This window comes from Balaenoptera musculus, chromosome 12, assembly GCF_009873245.2.
Source record: "Balaenoptera musculus isolate JJ_BM4_2016_0621 chromosome 12, mBalMus1.pri.v3, whole genome shotgun sequence".
In the NCBI taxonomy this organism is placed as follows: Eukaryota; Metazoa; Chordata; class Mammalia; order Artiodactyla; family Balaenopteridae; genus Balaenoptera; species Balaenoptera musculus.
In genome coordinates this window covers 88,887,574-88,898,078 of record NC_045796.1, presented here as the reverse complement: position 1 = coordinate 88,898,078, position 10,505 = coordinate 88,887,574, and the positions used below count along the sequence as shown (strand labels likewise).

The following is a 10,505-nucleotide window of genomic DNA, read 5'->3' as shown; positions in this document are numbered from 1 at the left end:
ACTAAGGTGTGCGGACTAGGAGCAGGTGAGGGAAATAGTCATAAGTTATTTAGATAAATTTTGAGGAGGATGCTTCAATAAGGACACCAAATGCCTGTGTCTATTAGGGCGTGTGGAGAGTCTACTGAAAACATTGATTACCAGACCATTGTTGCGTGGCTTTTGTGAAAAAGTGTGCTTTATTATTTATATTTGTGCTTTATTTATAAGATTGTCAGAAAGCTGAAAACAAGACACAGATTAATTTCAAAAACCATGATCATGTGACCAAAGTCAGCTGATCACACTAGAACAGCACCACCATAACTTGAAAAAGTGTCCACTTTGGTGTGGCCCCACCAAATAGTCATGAGAATGGTCAAATTCCGGTACAGGCAATCGGTGTGCCAGGAGTGAGCAGGGCCACAATCCACACCGAGTTGTCATGAGACAAATGGACCAACTTCTGGCAGGAGCCACAAATCTGGCAGTCAGTGCTGGCCTCTGCATCAGACACATAGGTCTGTTTACTCCGTGCCTAGTCTAGGAGAGCAGTTCTGTTGCCATGTCTGGTACAATTATGAATATAGGCAGTAGTGGGGACAATCTGGATTTTAAGTCTCTTGATGAGGAACTTGACTCCATTTGGTCTCTTCAGTTAAAGGGCCCTTACTGTGGGCATCTTTGTGATGATTGAGAGACTGACTACTAGCCATGATTTGTTTCCACCATGTGCATCTTCCAATAGTGGTGTCTTTAACCCACCAGTTTCTAGTTTTCTAAAGTAGGAGATTAAACTGGAACTCAGCCTCTTGGGAAATAGCTCAAGCATCACTGAAAATACTATAACAAGGCTAATCAAGGGTAGTATTGTTCAGATAAACAAGAACAGCCTTGGGTTTGGCCCACTAAACAGAGACCATGTCATTTTCATCTGCGTAGCTGATGCTGAGAGTGAACAGTGCAGCAGCCTCGTGGACACCATCAGGTTCCACCTTGGCCAAACCATCCGAGAGCCATCTGTGAATCAAGGGCCCTGTTGAGGCAGCAGCTTTGCTTCAGTCAAGGGAGTGAGGATGACATTTTCCCTAATTAGATAGTTGCCACTTTTTCATGAAAATACTGAGAGGCCACTGGGGCAAGTCAGCTGTGCTCTTGAATATAACTTTTCCGTTTGACTAGCTAGGTTTCCGGGCCCTACGTTCTTTGTTAATCATTGAGTCTGAGTTGATCTACCCCCAAACAGGCATATCGGGCTCGGCAGTCACCAGACCATGGGTCACATGCTCAGTTTATACAAGAATTTCATAATAAGCTAATGGCTGCTTTTGAAAATAAATATGTCTGGTTGACATGCCAGGGAGAGAAAGAGCCCGAATCCTCAAGGCGGGTGGCTTCCCATTGTTAGAGGTCCCAGTTGTCAACATGGTCAGGCACAGAGACTCACAGCTCTGAGGACTGTTAGAGGGTGAGACCCCAAAGTCCCCAGTCCTTCTCTACATGTGGCTTTTTCTCATTTGGGGAGTTCCTTTTGGTACTAATGGGAAGAGGAAGTAAAAACATTTAGTGCTTGATTCAGATGTAGAAACAACAACCACAGTGTACAGAATAGGCTGTAGAGGCTCCAGAAGATCTTCCAGAGCAAGGGCATACACTTCCTTGGGTTGGGCAGATGGGGTGAGGGCCAATCAGAGCAATCTAACAGGGCATTGAACAGGGTCAGGGGCGTGTCTACAGGTTAGACTCAGAGCACTGCTGTTTCCCCAAATCCACACATGGGTTCTGCTATGACTCCCCCCGCCCACATTCACAAGTGAAAAACCTACTGTCCAAGGTGATGGTATTAGGAGGTGGAGCCTTTAGAAGGTGATTAGATCACGAGAGGGACCCTTCATGAGTAGGGTTAGTATCGTTATTAAAGAGACTCCAGGGAGCTGGCTCGCCCCTGCCACTGTGTGGGGACACAGCAATAAGTTAGCAGTCTGCAACCTGGAAGAAGGCCTTCACAAAACCAACCACACTGACACCTGATCCTGGACTTCTGGCCTCCAGAACTGGGAGAAATATATTTTTGTTGTTTATAAGCCACCCAATCTTGTTAGAACACCCCAAATGGACTAAGATAGGCTCCTTCTGGGCTTTTTCCTTAGCCCTGAGAGTTCTACCCTCCAAAGTTTGGGGCTAAATTCTTAACTTCACTCCAAGCAGATTAATGATCTGCAGAATGATTGAGGAGAGACCCTTTTTGGCTTTGTTGCAGAGCCCTTCTTTCCAGCCAGACTTGTTTCCCACACATTGGAAAACTATGGGAGAATTCACCCTACATTTCTAGCCTAGTTCCTGACTCTTCACCATTGACTCAGAATACAGAAAATGCCTCACATTGAAAAGTCACCTTATGTCTGGTTGGGAGCAGGTTGTATTTCCCTAAGATGCCACAATATCTCCCATGCTACATGTTCCTTATACAATGGGACTTTGACAATTTTTCCATTGAAGCGTGGGATGTATGCCCCCTCCCCTTGAAATTGGGTAGGATTTTGTTTCAACCAATAAAGTAGGATGGAAGCAACACAGCATGACTTCCTAGGCTAGCTCTTAAAAAGTGATTCAGCTTCAGCCTTTGTCACTGGAATTCTCCCACTCATTTAGCCTTCAGCTGCCATATTAACCGTTCAGCTGCCCTGAGGCCACCAATCCGTGAGGAAGCCCAAACTGTTCCATGGAGATTACGTGGAGAAGCTGTGGGACCACGTGGAGAGAGAGTGAGCAATGCATCTAGCACTCAGCTCTTCTATCCCTCCGCTGTTCCATCTCCAGTCACATCTGACTACAACCACTTGAGAGACTCTAGGCCAGAATCACTCTGCTGATACTTTCCAAAATTCTTGTCCCACAGAAACTATAAGAGAAAATAAAGTGATTGTTGTTTCAAGTCTAAGTTTAAGCCTAAATTTGGTGTGATTGTTTCAAAGAAATGTATAACCATAACTTCTAGTTTCCAGTCTGTGATCTCAGCACCATGAGATAGTCAAAGTTTCTGCCATTTCTTTACTCCCCTATAAAGTCTGTTCGTCAGGGCCGGTAGAAAAATAACTTGTGCCAAGATATGGCACATTCCCAGAGGACATAAAATACTGGCAAACATTTCATTTCAAAGGGCTTTTCTATCTTTGGAATTTTAGTGCATCTGGTCCTTGTTGCTTCATTTCTTATGTCTTTAAAAATACTTTTTTTTTTACAATGCATTCTTTTCTATTTACTGCAGTAAGTATCTTGGCCTTTCAAGACATAATCCATCCTGCTCCCATCCTGTTTAAAGGTAAATATCACCTTTGCTCCCTATACCTATTTCAAGCTTAATTTTTCCATTAATTTTTCCATTTTTGTCACTATTTAGGACAAAACATACACACACACACACACACACACACACAGACACTTTTTTGTTGTTTGTTATAATACCCAGAATACTGAGCAATAAGAATCTAGGATTTTCTGACTCCAAAATAAAGTTATAGACATTCCATTTCTTGTTTTGAATGATGGATATTTTATGTTTTTTTTTTTTTTTTCTAAAAAATTCACCATTTCAGAGTATTATGGCACTAGGTAGCAAAGCCCTAAAGCAAATCAAATGCCTTAGGAAAAGCTTCCTCATTTGTTGATGGACCCATTTGGATCACACTCCCCAACCACCATAGTACCTCTTGGATGTAGGAACTGATAAAAGCCAGTTAAGGCTCACTCCTGGATTTGGGGCTAGGGCAATCACTAAAAATTTGGGGGCTGTGTTAGGATCAGGGAGGAAATGCCCAGTTAGTATTCTTAATACCAAATAATATAATACAACTTATGTCATTTCTGCTGAAAAAAATACTGGACAGCTATCAGGAGGCCCAGAAAATATATTATCTAGCTAACCAACTACAGAAATGGAATGGGGCACAAATTAAGGAAAACCCCATAAACCAAAGAATCTGTTAGGGTGACTCCACCTACTAGGAATTTGTTGCCATGCCACAGGATCTAGATGTTCCAGAACATTCACCATCACATCTCTTAGCTTCCACTTCCTATGTTCCTACTTATTCCAAAATGATTCTGAGAAGAGGCCTGTTGTCCTCATTTAGTATTCTAAACCTGAAAGCCAGGCCCCATATCCAACTTTTCTTGGTTTTATCCAAAATATTTAGATATTGCATCATAAAAGAACAACAACAAAACAAAAACAGAAACAAAAACAAATGCCCATGGCGTGCCTTCCCCTTTTCTGTGCAATGTTAGTCAGACACCTTTACTTGCCAACATACAGTATAGTGTACTGTTTCTCAAGTACATCCATTGCATTAGATTTCAAATTCAGTCTTGCGCTAGATCCTAATGACCATGACCAAATTATACCTAGTGCTACTGTAATAAATTACCACAAACTTCATGGTTTAAAGCAACTAAACCTTGTAAATTTCTAGTTCTCTTTGTCAGAAATGTGACATGGGTCTCATTGAGTTAAAATAAAGTTGTTAGCAGGTTGCACTCCTTTCTGGAGGCTCTAGACTTTTTCCCTGTGATGTCACATTTTCCATGGTGTCTCAAAGTTTCTCCGTTTTTATTAGATTGAATTCATTTTAACAATCTAGGATGATTTCCGCATAACCTTAATTATACCTTCAAAGTCCGTCTTGCCATGTAGGGTAACATTCACAGAATACGTGGACATTGGGGGACATTGGGGAGAGGGCTGGTACTCTGCGTGGGGGTTTCCTTTGTTTGTTTTTTGTGGGTTTTTTGTCATTTTTTTAGAGCATTTGGTTTATTTCTGACACGTGAATCTCAAGACAGCGGCAGATTCTGGGTGGAGGGGTTGGGGGTCTGCCTCGGGGTTGGAACTCCACCTTGCGGGTGGGGAAGGCCTCGCCCTGCACCGACACCATGTGTTACTGCCCAGCACCATGATGTTCTGTGGGTCGTGTGTCTCTTGGACCACAGCACATTGGCACAGAATCAGGCGAGATCAGAGTCACCCGGAGGTCACGGTCCCCCTGCCGCTTGCCGGCCAGCAGAGCATCCAGGACCGACCGCCTGCCCTCTTTCTTGCGCTGGCCTAGGTCATTGCTGACTAGCTGAGCAGTGGTGCTGGACCTACGGGCAGGTAGGCGGGCTGAGGTGGACAGGGAGGGGTCGGGGTTGCTGGCTGACCTGGACAGGCTTAGAGCAGCCGTCTTGGGGACTAAGGACCTTCAGGACAGGAGCCCCCGGCCGCCCTTGGCACTGGGCTCCCTCCGGGCGCAGAGTTGGCCGAGTTTGGGCAGCGTCACCGTGGTGGCTTTGAGGGCGTCGATGCCAGCGCTGGGGAGAGCCAGGGACTCCGGGTCCTGACGATGTCCCGCCGGGCCTCTTCGGGGCGCAGCATCTCGGGTTCCACCATGCAGATGCGGCGGGGTGAACAGCGAGGGAGGAACTTGGGGTCTGGCAGCAGGCCGCGGTGAGGGACCCCCAAGCCTTCCGAGTTCTCATCTGAGTCCGCGGTGCAGGGACCGGCGAGCAGAGGGTCCGAGTCCAACAAAGTGTGCGGGGACCCGCCAACCGACCGGACGGCGTCACTCCAGCCACCGGAGCTCCCTCCCGCCCGCCCTGGGACCGCCCCCGGGACCTGGCGCTGCCGTCCTTGGAGCTGCCGGGAAGCCGGTGCCGCTGCCATGGCCTCGCGGCGCTCAGACACGTGGGGCGACACCAGGCACTGGTCCCCGTCGGGCGGGAGGCCGCGCAGCGGAAGCTCAGCCCCTCCTCGCTCGCAGACAGGGACACGGCCTCGTCCACGCGGTGGAGCGCGAGGACCCGACCCGGCGGGCGGCGAGGGCAAGGCCACCGCTGGAGAGGCCTCCGCTTCGTCTCTCCGCCCCGCCCCGGGCTCAGCAACGGTGCCCGCGGGACGCGGGCGGGCAAGGGCGCGCGGGCCGGGGCTGCAGGCGGCCGACAGCAGCCTCAGCGCTTCGTCCTCCGGGCCGGCGCCGTCGTCCCCGCAGGGCTCAGGCCCGGGCCCGGCTGCTTTCCAGTCTGGGCGTGGCCGCCATCCCGGGCCCGGGGGCTGCGGTCCCCCCTCCCCCGGCGGGGACCAGCGTCTCCATCCCGGAAGCTGGGGGCTCGCGGACTCGGCCGGGGAATGCGGAGCCACCGCGGGCCCTGGGGCCGCCTGGACGCCAGCCTTCCTGCCGCTGACCACCGTGGAGGCGCTCCGGGGCACCTCCCGGGGCTGCGTCCCAGGGGCGTCCGGCTTTGCCTCCCGGGCCGACGGGGCTTCTTTATCAGCCTGCGAGGGGCCTAGCCCCGGGGAGCACCTGCACTTGCCCGGCGACGCTGTTGCCCGGCCTCTCTCCTGGAGCTGTCCCGGGAGCCCACGCTTCCTCGGCTCTCGGCTCCCCGGGGCCCTGCCAGGTCCTGGGGGTTAGCGCAAGCTCCGGCAAGAATCCCAAGTGCTGCGGGCAGACCAGGCGCGGGCGCGCGCACAGTGTCACCAGCCCAGGCGCGTCCGCTGGCAGAGCTCCTCGGGCTAGGCCGGCAGCCGCTCGAGATCAGGGGCGTGATGCTCAGGCAGGCCAGGAGGCGCAGGGTGTTTTTGTTTGTTTGTTTGTTTTGGGGTTTTTTAAAATTTTATTTATTTATTTATTTTTGGCTCTGTTGGGTCTTTTTTTTTTTAACATCTTTATTGGAGTATAATTGGTTTGCAATGGTGTGTTAGTTTCTGCTTTATAACAAAGTGAATCATTGGATGAATGGATAAAGAAGATGTGGCACATATATGCAAAGGAATATTACTCAGGCGCAGGGTTTTGACTCTGTGCTAGCCGCGAGGAACACGACACCCAGGTTGGATGAGAAGGCCTGTCTTCCCTGGAGACCCCGCCCGCTGCCCTTCGCATGCGGCTGACTGTTGAGGATGGGGAGGCTGTGAGGGCCCGCCGCGGGGGTCACCAGCAAAACGACCCCCCAATCCAGGTGCCTCATTGGCTTCCAGGAGCTCGTGGACCAGCACTGCGAAGAAAGCAGCGTCACCAAGGCCGCTTCGAAGATGTAGCCGCAGGGCCTGGGAGCCTGAGGACACCCGCGGAGGTCGGGGCTCCAGCAGCTGGAGGGGTTGCTGGCCCAGCGGGTTGGCCACCTGCTCAGAGAGAACTGGGGAGGCCCATCAGAGGTCGGCATGCACGCCTCCTGCCCCGGGTGTGGACACCGGTCAGGTGTGGCCTTGGGGGGTTGGTTACCCCTTTTTATTCCAGGGACTACGTGGAAGGTGGAGAGGGGTGGGCATTCTTTCTTTTTCTCTCCGAAGAGGTTTTTAGCACAGGTGACCCCGTTCTCACTTCCTCCCCATCTCGCCACCTCTCAATGGCACTTCTCTCCCCATCTATTGTCATGACAGCATCTCCGGATTACTCGGTGGCGCTTTTGGGATCACTGCTGGGGCCACCGGGACCAGGCTGGGCTCCGAGGAGAAAGAGCTGGTCCTGCTGTTATGGAAAGTCGTGGATCTGGCCAACAAGAATTTGGGACAGTTGTACGAAGTAATAGACCAGTTCAGTTGGAACTGACCAAGAATTAATTGTGTAAAAGGAACTAAGATGGAATGTAAAAACCTGTTCTCTGTGCCACCTGGGCCAGGCCCTCCAGTAGTTTAACCAGTGGGCAATCAACTGAACACTGGGTTAGGAACCTTCTTCTCTCTCTGTACTGAAGGGCAGCTTCATGTCAGGCAAATCCTGCATCATGAGGTTTCCAAGAAGAAAGTATTATTGATTGAATGTTTCTATTCCTTTTTTGATTTCTGTAAAGAATTCAAGAAGTGTTGCCTTGGTTCACCCGATATTGATCAACTGGAAGCTGCGGTAATGGCAGAGTGTTGAAATGTTGAGAAGAATAGTTCAGCCTCCCAGTATGGAGCTTCTCAAGTTGACGATATTGGGAATGTAATTTAAGCAATGATTTCAGAGCCTTATAATCGCAGGTTTTCAGATCCAGAGAGAGTAAATCACAAATTCGAAAGTGGCACTTACAGCAAGATTATTGATAACAAGACTACAGTCAGGACTAGGGATTTATCTTGACAGCCTTCATTTCAAGATATTTCAAGATTCTTGAAAGGACTCAATATTGCCAAGAGAGGTGAAGCACTTTGTCAAGCGAGTAGAGAAGCTCTGGTTAGGTTTGTGAGTAACACAGAGACCTAGCATTACACAGGCACAAATATCACATGGGGACCCAGTACACTGAGGCTTACAAAGCAAACAAGTGAAGATTTTCTTAAAATTGCTGGTGGTGCATCCAAAGAGGTAGCCCGATTTCTCTTGCAGGGAAAAGGTCATTGCCTGCATTCAGGGACTCCCTTTCACGGCCACAGCTGAGGAAATGACCTTCTTTGGACAGCATCGCCCCATGTCTGGGGAGAAGGCATCCTCTTTGTTACCCACCAGATGGCAGGCCAGCAGGGAATGGCTGTGTCTTCTTTGCTGTGCCCAGAATGCCTTGAGGAAGCATAAGGACTTGTTGGGTAAAGGATACATTGAGCTTCTCAAGAGCACAGCAGCCGATGGTCAGCAGGTGGGTTGGGCTGCTGTGCTCCTGGAACGTGGATGTGTTCACCAACCCCGAAGTTCTCTGAACACAGTACTATTGGGATTTTAATGAGGCTTCATCACAGAGGCATGACTGATTACTATCTCCATTACAGCCCCTCTCCTCTCTCTGGAGAATGAGAGGTGGGGCTTAAAACCCCAAGCTTCTAATTGTGGCTTGGTCTTTCTGGTGACCATCCCCCATTCAGGAACCCAGAAAGAGTCACCTCATTAGAACAAAAGACACTCCTGGAAATTTCAAATGATTTAGCGGTTTGGTGTCAGATATTTCTATCACTCAGAAAATTTCCAAGGTCTCAGGAGCTCTGTGTCAGCCACTGGGATCAAGGACTAAAAGTTAGAACAAAAGATTCTCCTATCTCCCCTCTTTACAATGGGTTTAGGAGCTCTGCATCAGGAACCGTTTCAAGAGACCAATACTTATATTTCTTATTATTTCACACCAGGGTAACTAGTCTGTTTTTGTCATCTTACACCTCATCTTCACTCCCTCCCCTACCACATAGTTTATCTGGTTAAACCAAAATCCTAGGCTGTTAAAGTTTTTAGATGAAGCCACAGCTCTGATGCTAGGAGGCCGTCTGTATTAGTTTTCAATTGCTGCCTAACAAATTACTACTAACTTGGTGGCTTAAAGAACATCCATTTATTAGTTCACAGTTCTGTAGGTCAGAAGCTGGGTGGGCTTGACTATGCATGAGGTCAAAATGAAATGTTGGCCAGGCTGGGCTCTTACACGGAGGTTCTGGAGAAGAATCCACTTCCAGGCTTATTCAGGTTGTTGGCAGAATTCATTCTGTATGGTGGCAGGACTGAGGCCCCGTCTTCTTGCTGTGGGCTGAGGGTCACTATCAGTTCCCAGAGACCGCTCTTGTTCTTTCGTGTGGCCTCCTCCATCTTCAAGCTGGAAGCGGCATGTGGGCATCCATGCCTTGGCCATTGTTGGGCTCCAACATCTCAGCGCTACATCCAGTCAGGAGAGAGGCTCTTAAGCGCAGTCTCTTTTCCCAAACTGCCAAAGCCACTGGGTCACGGCAGCTCCCTGCCAGTTCTCCAGGCAGCCTCTAGAGCTCCCTGCTCAGGTTCCCTGAACAAGGGGGACATTTACTAGTGGGAGCCACGTCTAGCCCACCCAGATGAGGATGGCCACTTTTTTTTTTTTAAAGCCACAAAGCTCAATATTTACAAGAACAAATCCATACTTGGCTCTAAGAATACTGGCCACATAAAGAACGGTTTACTTCTCATAACAAGAAAAACCTAAGCGTATGCCTTACTCTTAAAATATAGAATAACAAATAAAATTTAAAATTCAAAAAGTAAGCCACTTATTGAATGCATGCCCTTTCTCCTTCTGGGAAACAGCATAAAAGCAAACTTTGTCAGGGCTCAGGGCCTTCCTATCAGCTCCCCTGACCTGCAGCTGTGGCCCTGTAACTTTAAAAAGGTCATCCTTTTCACACTGGCCAAAGAGAGCCGGAAGGCAGGCCTGGTGAGCTTGCAGCACACCTCTTCCCACCCTCTTTGGGAGAGGTAAGTACTGACTTTCTGGGAAAGTTTCCAGATGCAAAGTTTGCTCCTCTGCCTCCTGGGGTTGAAGGGAGCTTGGTGATCCCTCTGGCACTGAGTTTTGCTCCCTGCATTCCAGCCCTGACTCTCACTCCACCAGGACCTGCGGCTGCAGAGCTTTAAAAGTTTCCCCTGCACTGAAGCTAGCTGCCCTCCCCAAAGAGAACAAGTCAAGTCAGATGATGTGGAAGATGCCAGTCCAGCTCTTTCTTTTTGGGAATCATATCTCCCTGGGTCTGGCAGAAGGAGCCAGCAGAGTCTGGCTGGAAGACATAATGATCCCAGGTGTGGAAGGTGGCATGGCAGCCCCAGGTGCCAGCCAAGAGCCCT

At 49.4% G+C, this 10,505-nt stretch overlaps 1 pseudogene; it reads left to right on the top strand.

The window, feature by feature from the left end:
• The first annotated feature begins 7,380 nt into the window (after positions 1-7,380).
• LOC118905040 lies at positions 7,381-8,655 on the top strand (annotated as a pseudogene).
• Positions 8,656-10,505: the final 1,850 nt, after the last annotated feature.